Genomic DNA, 10,474 nt, shown 5'->3' with positions numbered 1-10,474 from the left:
CAAGAGCGCCCACGTCAGCACGAGCGCTTTTTATAGCAAGGAAGCGAGCGCGAGAGCGGCCGAGGCGCGGGGGTGGGGGGGGGTCTGGGGGCTCCCGCCGGCTGGTAAAAGTCAAGTCAACGCCGCTTTGTCAGCAGCGGCGCGTCCTGTGCTTTTGTTTTGTTCGTTTTTTTGCCGCGTGACCCATTCATAGCTTTCATTCATCCGAGCCATGCGCGCCCTGAACACTCGCAGCCCTGGCACGTACTGCGCGCCGCCGCTTTTCGTTTGCGCTCACGAGCTCGGGCGCTGACGTCTCAAGGGCGCAGGCGCGCGGAAGCATCCCGGGTTAAGGTGAGGTGTGGGGGAGGTGTCATAGTCGTAGGTTTAATGTGAAAAGTTTAATGTGAAAAGTCACTTTCGGTTTGGAATTACATCACTATGTTTTATGGGAACAACTTTTATATAAATATTTATACTCTGCTTTTTTTTATATTCGGGTACTACAGCTATGTTTCTGTCACCAGAGGCAATAAAGGGTAAAGTGACATGTCCAAGGTCACAAAGAGCCCCAGTGCGATTTAAACCCTGGCTCGCTTGGCTCACAGCCCACTGCACTAACTACCTAACTACCCTGAAAACGTAGTCACTGTTAATTGAATGGTTCGATATATAATAATTCGACTTACTAACTCAAATACATAAATGGGTGTTTTTTGTTTTGTTTTTACCAAAAAAGCATGCATGCCATCAAGCATATTAAACCTGGCTCTTTCAGTGTCAGTCATCGTCCTCTGCTCAGTCTGCTTAAGTCACCATCATATCATGCCTGGAAGATATTGGGAAATCGCAGTTTCATCCTCGGGGGCTCTCTGCAGAGCTTTAAAACCTGAAATTTCAGAAAATAGACAGGAGTCTTAGTAGCTTGTGACATCATTAAAAGACCACAAAAAAAGTATGATATAATACAGGAGCTTCTGAGACTACATAAGTTGGATGTGATTAATGAAAGCAACTAACTCATTATCTCTGTAGTTAGTCACAAATATAATTAGTGCAGTAATAAGTATCACCTACAACATATCCGTTAACCTTTATTTCTGTGCATCTATGTGGACTTACCAAGTATCCACACTACTTTATTCTAGACCAGGATAGTGATTGCCCTGAAGTTTTGAGTAATACGTATCTGACTGCATCCTTAGCTCTATCTTTTTAATTAGGCATCATATTCATAAATGACATTATTCAAAGAGGACTTGAATTAACTTGTGGGGAGGACTTTTTGCTCTGGCTGAACACATTGTAAAGCCATGGATGGTTGCTCAGTGTGTCCCTGTGCATGTTTACAGAACCATTAACCTCAGCAGCTCTTGCCAAATCAAAGACTGCTAAGGACATTGACTTTGATAAGTACCATGACAGAGCAGGACAAAAGGGCAGAAAGTATTTCCAGCTGGATGCTACTGATTTGGCAAGGAATTCCAGGCAGGCACCTAGACCCCATGGTTCAGTCCTATTCTCTCTCTCTGTCTGTCTGGACTGTTACCAATATAGTCAAGCCAACCTGGACTGGATCAGAGCTCCTTATCTGCATACCTCTGTTGTCATTTACAGTGCTACTTTATGATCAGTGATGCTGCCTGATTTCATAATCCACTCCATCAGAAGCATCGCTGCAGTGTCACTTATCTTCTTGCCAGTTACAAGTTATCAACTAGTGCAACATCACAAAGTCATACCCAGGTAGCATTTTTTTCAACCCACCATAATAGCTCCAGGGTTAAGTTTCTAAGATAAGACATTGAGTACCTGCTAGCCAATTAGTGAGCTATCTGAAAGGAGAGAGATTATTCATGAATATTCATTGTGAATATCCCCAAACCCAGAGATCCATATGTGGCTTTTGAGGACTGCAGTTGGGCACGTTATTTATTTATTTATCTATTTATTTATTTATTATTTTTATATACCGACATTCTTGATACAATATCAAATCAAATCGGTTTCCAATCTAACAAAAACAGTCGCTGTTGAGGCGTTACATAGAGCTAGCATGGAGCCTTGTGGATAGAGCAGTAGGTTGTAAACTAGGGAAGCCTGAGTTCAAATCCTGCTGATACCTCTTGTGACCTTGGGCAAGTCACTTCCCCTTCCATTGCCTCGGGCCCTTAGATTGTAAATCCTTTGGGTGTAGTAGAATGTAATCTGCTTTGAAGTGTCATAAAAGGTGGAATATAAATAAAAAAAATATTATCAGAGACTTTAATCTAGTCTGAGGCTTCCCAAAGCTGTCCTGGGGCGACCTCCACCAGTCAGGTTTTCAGGATATCCACAAATAAATAAATCTGTGTGCACTGGAGACCCAGGCATGTGCAAATTTATCTCATGCATGTTCATTGTGGACAGGTTTGGGAAGTCCTGGTCTACTTCCCACTGCTAGAGAGGATATCAGCATCAACAGCGAGACATAAAAAGAGCTGAGGCACAGTGGCTGAATAATGAATGGGGTCTGCACCACCGTTCTCTCTTCCAGGTAGAATATTCAAATGCTTTTTTTGGGGGGACATTTATTTATTTCATGACAACAAAGACATTTTTCATGTATTTAATTTCTGATATTCTAAATAGCAGATCTGTAGTTAGCAGGCATCATAAGAAGGGCACTGATCTTAAAAAATCAGAAATACACCATTTTTACTTTGCATCCAAATCACTGCTTCCAACTTGGAATAGAAGAAGGTTTTACATAATGTTTACAGAGCCCAAATACCTCAAATTTATCTAATATCTCTTTATGTAACTTGCTTACTATTTAATATAATCATGTTATTTCAATTACCGAAAATTAATTATTCAGTTCAGGCTCTGTTACCATTGAGCTGAGCAACCCATTTTGTGTTGTGATTGGAGGTCCGTGGGCCCATCCCGCAGACCGCTGCTCTTATCTCCAGCCTCGCACCCTGGAGACCCGCCTTTGCCTCTGGGAGAGGCCTCCCCGTGGGTGCGTGGCACATCGCCACACTCAGCCTACCTTCCCTGCTGCTCTCCCCGCCATTGGGCCGACTTCCTCTGGTTGCGCAGCAGGCCCCTGCACTGGCCTTGTCGCTGACGCTGCTCCTGCCTCAGGCTCCTCCTAGGGGTGCGCGTGCACCAACGCAGTCCCTCTTAAAGGGCCCACAGCGGGAAAACACTGAAGGCACATTAAGATGACATCACTGGCAGAGACCTATAAGAGGCCACCTCGGCGGCACTTCCTTGCCTTGGCAACCGGTTGACTCCTCCTGGAGAAGTGTTTTGCCTGTGTTCCTGATTCCTGGTTTCTGTTGTCTGTTTTTCCTGTGTTTCTGTGCCCTCTTCTGGTCATATCCTGAGTTCATGTCCTAGTGGTCTGCCTTTCCTTCGTCTGTCTTCAGCGTCTCGTCTTGCCCCGGTGGTCCCTCGTTCTCCTTCACCCTCCTCGTTTCTCGTCTCTTCGAATTGGACTTCTGGCGTGACCTTGGATCGGACTTCGACGCTGGTTGACCTCTGCCTGCTCCTGACCACTGCCTGCTTCCGCTTCAGACTGAATGCTGCCTGCCCAGACCACTGCCTGAACCATGACTCTTCTGATACACTGTCTGCCTCTGACCGCAGCCTGAACCTGACCCTGGTGACTGCCTGTCCTGACCGCTGCTTGCCCTGATGCCACTTCCTTCTCCGTGCTGGCCTGCAATGACTTTATCCGGATGGATCACCTCCAGAGAGGCCCGCACCTAATTCCAGCCAGCCCTGGCACCCGAGGGCTCAACCTAAGGGGAACATGGGCTGGTGCTTGCGAAGCTCCAGTTGGGCCTCTGCTTCTGCCAGCTCCACCTGCCGACGATGGAGACCTGAGGGGCTCCTCCCTGTAGGTAGCACCAACTCTCCCTCGTCCTAAGGGTCCCTATCCGCAACATTTTGTTTTGCGCAGTAACTAAGGAATAAAACATAAAATGTATTTACAAAAGAGAGCAGACCTGGCCAGGCCATCACAGAACTCATACACATGGAAAATGAGGCTCCCTTTTTCTTCTCTAGCAGTTTTGTTCTGTTTCCATGGGCTTCCGGCTCAATCCGAACTGATCTTTTCTAGTTTGCAGCACCATAAGTTTTCATTTCCAATTGCCCCGGGGGTTTTCCCATTTTTAACCCTCTCCTCTCTCCCACATGGTCCAGCAACCAGGGACCACAGGCAGTGCCTTTCTCCCCCTGATTCAGCACACATGAATGCTAAATCTGGCTATTAGGTGCCGCTGTTGTGCAATGACTGAGATTCCCTACCACAAGAGGCTATGAATGAGGATCTCCAGCCTTATTCCGATCAGGATTGGGATTTCTCATTTCTGCACAACAAAAATACTGTTCACAAGTTTAAAATTTGTGCCAATTCAACCCCTTCTTGCATCTGTTACCATGTGTTCAATATATGCTCATGTATTGTTCCCAGGAGTACTGTTAAGGGCACATCACTAGGCCATCCCTTCCACTCCCCTGGCCTGAACCCTCCCCCCAGGCCCAACCCCCTTTTCTCTCTCTCTCTCTCCCCCCAGCCCTAATCCCCTCTGCTTTTTCTTTCGCTCTTTCTTCCAGGCTAAGGGACCACCCCCCCCTACTTTCTCTCTCTTTCTTGCCTCTCCTTCCTACCCCAAAGGATCTTTCCCCTTTCAATTCTTTCTGCCTCCCTCAGGCTTGATCCCACTGTCTCCTCCTCTTACCCCAGGCCTGACCCCTTAACTCTCTCCTCAGTTCTATCTGATAAGCCTTCTTCCTGCAGGTATGGGTCAAGTCTGCTGCAGGATCCATCCTGGGCCATATGGGCCAATGCAGATGTCGCCATTCTCTCCTTCGTGGTCCATGCAGGCCACAGCGCACAGCCCACAGCGCACAAATTCTGCCTTCCGCAGTTCACAGAATTCCCTCAGGAATAGCACTTAGCACTACTGGCAGAGCAACAGAGATGGCTTGCTTTTCACAAAGAGTCTTTCACTTTCACAAAGTGTAAAACACGCTTTAAAACTATCTACACTGAGTTTATTTATTTATTTATTTATTTAGCACTTTTATATACCGACTTTCCAATAACAGAGTTACTGATCAATTCGGTTTACATTCTAAACAGAAACATTGACAAGTTAATGTCTTACAATGAACAGGTAGCAGGAACTTGGATACAGATATATGGGGTTAATAACATAACGTAAATGCTACGGTTTGGTGCTGTAACTCAGGCCATAGCGGATCCCCTGTCCAACAGGTCCAGGAGGGGAGAGAAGGGGATGCCGATCATCACCTTGGAGGAGGTGTATTGAAGCGAGTCCCTGTGCTGGTCATAGCATGTCATCTATAGTGGGGGGCTGTGGGAGAAAGCAACTATAGAGATAGCATTAAAACATACACATATCAAAAGAAGGGGAAGGAACGAATAATTAAAAATATATCTCAGTTAATGACATAATCTGTAAAATTCTTCTAGACACATTAACCAGTCCACACAGAGTGATTTAAAAATTGTGGAAAATTATTTATCAAGGGTATGGCACATTTTTCTGCCACACAGTAAAGTTGGTGCTGAGCTATGTCTGCAGTCAGTTACCTCTTGCAAATCCCCTTGTTTGGACAGGTGGCTTTGGTTAGGTGATCTGTAATATAAGGACCCGGAGGCAACCTAACCAGAATGTTTTACTTGGCCCTTTGGATGGAAAGCTAGTCCCTAGAGCACAGGTTACAGACTCTTTCCCCCTTTATTTTGTGATAAAAGGGGCTCTACTTTTAACGGAAGTGTGGAAGGGGAATTAATAGAACAACTCCTAGTTCTCAAACCGTATCATCAGAAGGTCATGCAGCTAGCACAAAGCCGCCTTCTAGAGGGTCATCTGGAGAGGAAAAGACCCACAGTTCTGTTGGCCAGGCCTACATAAACAGGTCCAGTTGTATTGCCAGTGCTGCCCTACCTGCCAACTCACAAAGCCTGCCGGTGTAGGGGTGGCATCTCTCATATCAATCCTGTAATCGAGACCCCTTTTGAAAGAGTGGCCATGGACCTTAAAGGGCCACGAGAGAGATCTACACAAGGATATAAGCATATCTAACCTCGCTATTCTGGACTATGCCACAAGATATCCAGATAACAATACAATGTACTAAAAAAAACCCCAAAGTGTAAGAATAACACAACAACCAAAAACAAGGTCTCACTTCACAAATTACAGATGTGTAATAAGGACCTAATTTATACCAAAAAATGTGTGAATGACCATCATATTTTTAGCACTGATACAAGCATATGGGGAACAAGTTGATGTGCCTTCTTAATGCCAAGGGATTATTAAATGGCCCTCTTTGTGCTAATGATTTTAATCATCAGTCATTCATGATATAACAAAATCATTTCCATATTTTTCTCTGATTTTTTTCTGAAACATTTTTTATATGGCATATAAAACTTAATAGCATGCACTTATCTATGTGGTTTTATATATATATGTTCTTTCACCGGGACTCTTAAATGACTTTTATTTATTTATTTAAATCTTTTTCTATACCGTCGTTAAGGTGGGTACCGTCACAACGGTTTACAGTAAGGCACAAAAAGTAATGCTATTAATCTCTATCAGTTTACACAGGTGCCATAATGTTCGGTAACATGGTTTTAATCAATGTCAGGATGTCAGAGATGTCAGGAATTTACCTTCTTGATTAACCGACATTGCAATGTTTCGGAAGGATAATGTCTTCCTCCCTCAGGGGAAAGTTATAAGATGCAACTCGGTATTCTGTGAAGATAAGAGAAATAAAGAGAGACACGACAAGTGCACAACAACAATCTTATATGAGTACACAGCGTATTAGAATGAAACAATTAAAAAGACCGGTATAGTTAATCAAATGTGAGCTACGTTCCAACTTGCTATAAAGGAGAAATCACTAAGATACAAAACAGCAACAATACAAAAGCTGGAATCTCGCAGATGGGCTGCTGACGTGGTAAGAAGGCGAGAGAGAAAAGAAAACGAACCAACATTAGGAAGGCACTGCACCAACAAAATGACTGATGTCAAAAAGAATGGGGCAGAAAAGAATCGCCCACAAAATGCCACATATTATAAATTGCAAACAATAAATGAGTTATACAAAAATGCTTTGTAAAAGGATAAACTTACTACGTGCAATATTTTCTAGATGACAAAATGACAAAGACGCCGTCGGCAGAAACTGAAACTGCAAACTGGCAGCGCTAAAACAATGGCATTTTGAAAAGACAAAAAAACAATGTGGTGCTGTCAATTAAATTTCCACATACGTGCCTTCTGTAGAGTGGATCATTCTCTAGTGCTAAATATGTATATATTGAAAAGCTATGATATACTAAGAAGCCAGTGTAAATGTTACTATAATGTGTGAACCCCCCAAAATTTTATGTAATATTCTGCTCACCTTAACTATAAATGCAGATGAAAAAGTGGGTGTCAAACAATAAGTGGATAGATTGATCACTGCCGATCAAGAGGAATCTGCGATCGTGTGAAGGGCCTGTGCCACTGTGATTCCCCTTGCTAATGCTGATTGTAGGGCTTTCCTTGTGAGCGTCTTGTTCTGTGCGATCGTTGGCCTTGCCCTAAAAATTTTTTTGCCCTGGTTTAATGATCACGTGGTGGATCCTCATCGGACCCACTAGACAAGTCATCTGATGAGGCAAATTTAACTTCCCTGGTTTTATGTCCCAATTGAGATTCAGATGCCCGATGTAACCACGGGTAGACATTTCTAAGCTAACTCCAGCCATGCTAACCAGTCTGAGGAAAGTAGGACTAACAGCTAATGCCAAGAAGTGCTTGTTGGGAGGGCAGGAAGACCAGTATCTTGGCTACACCCTGGGGAAGGGCAAGGTCTATCCACATACTAGGAAAACCGAGGCGATTACATGGGTGCCAGTCCCGCAAACAAAAGAAAAGTGAGACCGTTCCTAGGCCTTATGGGATACTACAGAAGGTTTATTCCCAAATACTCAGAGAAGGTGGAGCCTCTTGCAAGAATGTTGATGAAAGCACCAGAGAAGGTCCAGTGGTCAGCTGAAGCAGAGAAAGCCTTCAGGGCTCTGAAAGAAGCGATATGCTCTAAACTGGTCCTGATAAGCCCAGACGTCACTGAACTCTTCACATGCATACCAATGCTTCAGAGGTAAGCTTGGGAGTTCTCCTAATTCAAGAGAAGAATGGTCAAGAACATCCTGTAATATACATTAGCCAGAAATTGATACCAAGAGAAAGGAGTTACTCAACAGTTGAGAAAGAGGCTTTGGCAGTCAAGTGGGCGTTAGAGGCCTTGCACTACTACCTGCTGGGATGGCAGTTCATGCTCATAATGGACCACCAACCACTCCTATGGATAAATGGAAATAAGGAGTCCAATGCGAGGGTGACGAGGTGGTTCCTGGCTCTACAGCCCTTCAACTATCGAGTATGACATAGGGCAGGAAAGGAAAACGCCAATGCAGATTTCCTGTCCAGAGATGTGTTCCTTGTATAGGCAGGTGCTCATCCTGACAAGGCTGAGCTGAGGGGGAGCATATGTGAGGGAGTATCTACAAAACTCCCTCAGACCACCTTAAAGGACTGGGCACAACTGATTCGCCGGGTCCTCCTTAAAATCCAAACCCACAGGGAATCCTGGCTGAAGGGAGGAGCCCCTCATCAGAGTTTAAGATCTCAGGGCCTGGAAGGAGCAGGCAGAGACCTACCCTACACACTGCTATGTTTAAGGACTGTGTGATACCTGAAATTACAGTGAGCTGCACTGTTTGTTTGAGTTTGGCTTTCTCACTGTAAATAAAGTGCACCTAAGGAACTGCCAGAATCTGCTTCCTTAATCCCCTTGACTGTTTTCCTAAGCCACAGTTGGCCATGTTACCACAAGCCTCTACTTGCATATTTCATATTTTATTAAAATCCAAAATACATGTGCATTTTCACTTTCACGCACATATATACACATGTAAGAAAGGGGTGGTCTGGGGGCAGCCTGGGGCGGGGCCAACGGTTACATGCAGAAGTTGCTATTTTAAAAGACACATACATACATTTTCAGACTCACTCGTGTATTTTTATACCTGCTAATAGTCTGGCATGATATTAAAGGTGTTTATTATGTGATAGTGACTGGATGGGAAGTATGGGTGAACTAGGGGATATTCAGAGAACCAGGAGGGTCTCCATGATCTGGAGAAGGACTGGGCAAATTGGTGGACTAATTGGTAAATCTGGTAATTTCATTCACACATGCATGTTTTAAAATGCACCAACTTACATGGGTAAATCCTTTTTTTTTTTAATTTATCAATTTCACAAATTAAATATAAAGAGCTCCTTTGCAAATGAAACATTGAAATAATAAATCAAGGCAATGGTTTACATATATTCATTCATGTATATAACAATATCATCTGAAATCCCTACTCATAACATTCATTGGAAACCGGAGGGGGAGGGGAAAGGTAAAATTAAGGAGTTTAATCACAGTATTTACTTTACAGTATTACCCAAGGCACCGGCTTTGTAAATCCTGACTTACACGAGCGAGCCCTACTTTATTTTCATACATAAAATACATGCATGTATATTTATAAAATAGGTGGGTAAATTATGCATATTCAATGCATGGATATACGCGTTTCAATTCATTGCATTCATTTGAGCATAAACTTATATACGCATGTATGTGTATTTTATAACACGCATATATCTGATACTTGAGGGTTATAAAATACTAGTATAGATCTATGTGCAGCTGTATCCACACTTATATGCTGCCATGCATAGTTGTACCTTTGTATTTGAGGCAATATAGGTGAAAGTGATTTGCCCAAGGTTATAAGAAGTGGCAGCAGGATTTGAACTCTGGCTTACTTGATCCATAGCCTTCTGCTCTAATTCACTATATTATGCAGCAGGGAATCAGGCAAATGTACAGGCTACAGGAAAAGCTTATAAAAGTAGGGATGTGAATCGCTTTTCTGACGATTGAAAATATCAGAAGATATTTTCAAACTCGTCAGAATTCGGGGGGCCCCCAAACCCGATAGGAAAACCCTATGAAATTTTTCGTGGGGTTCTCTTATCATTCTGGGGGGGGCAGGAAGAAAGGGCATTTAAAAATAACCCCCAAACCCACCCCGACTGTTTAAATTTAATTCTTTCTAATCCTGACCCCCCCCCCCTCCAAAACTTTTTTAAAGTACCTGGTGGTCCAGCGGGGGTCCCGGGAGCGATCTCCCGCTCTCGGACCGTCGGCTGCCAGTAAACAAAATGGTGCTGATGGCCCTTTGCCCTTAGCATGTGACAGGGTATCCGTGCCATTGGCCGGGCCCCTGTCACATGGTAGGAGCACTGGATGGCCTGCACCATTTTTAAAGATGGCGCCGGCCGTCCATTACTCCTACCATGTGACAGGGGCCGGCCAATGGCTCGGATACCCTGTT

At 44.0% G+C, this 10,474-nt stretch overlaps 1 long non-coding RNA gene across 2 annotated transcripts; it reads left to right on the top strand.

Moving 5' to 3' along the window:
* The first annotated feature begins 13 nt into the window (after positions 1-13).
* Positions 14-8,806, top strand: LOC115074920. Of its 2 annotated transcripts, none has more exons than XR_003852370.1 (3): positions 14-333; positions 2,389-2,515; positions 6,615-8,806. It is a non-coding gene; the product is annotated as an uncharacterized LOC115074920 (long non-coding RNA). The 2 variants fall into 2 exon arrangements; XR_003852371.1 differs by lacking the exon at positions 6,615-8,806 and adding an exon at positions 3,396-3,725.
* The last annotated feature ends 1,668 nt before the right edge of the window (positions 8,807-10,474 follow it).

The sequence above is a fragment of the Rhinatrema bivittatum genome, chromosome 13 (assembly GCF_901001135.1).
Source record: "Rhinatrema bivittatum chromosome 13, aRhiBiv1.1, whole genome shotgun sequence".
Taxonomy (NCBI): Eukaryota; Metazoa; Chordata; class Amphibia; order Gymnophiona; family Rhinatrematidae; genus Rhinatrema; species Rhinatrema bivittatum.
The sequence above is the reverse complement of the archived record's forward strand: the minus strand, read 5'-3'. Positions and strand labels throughout refer to the sequence as shown.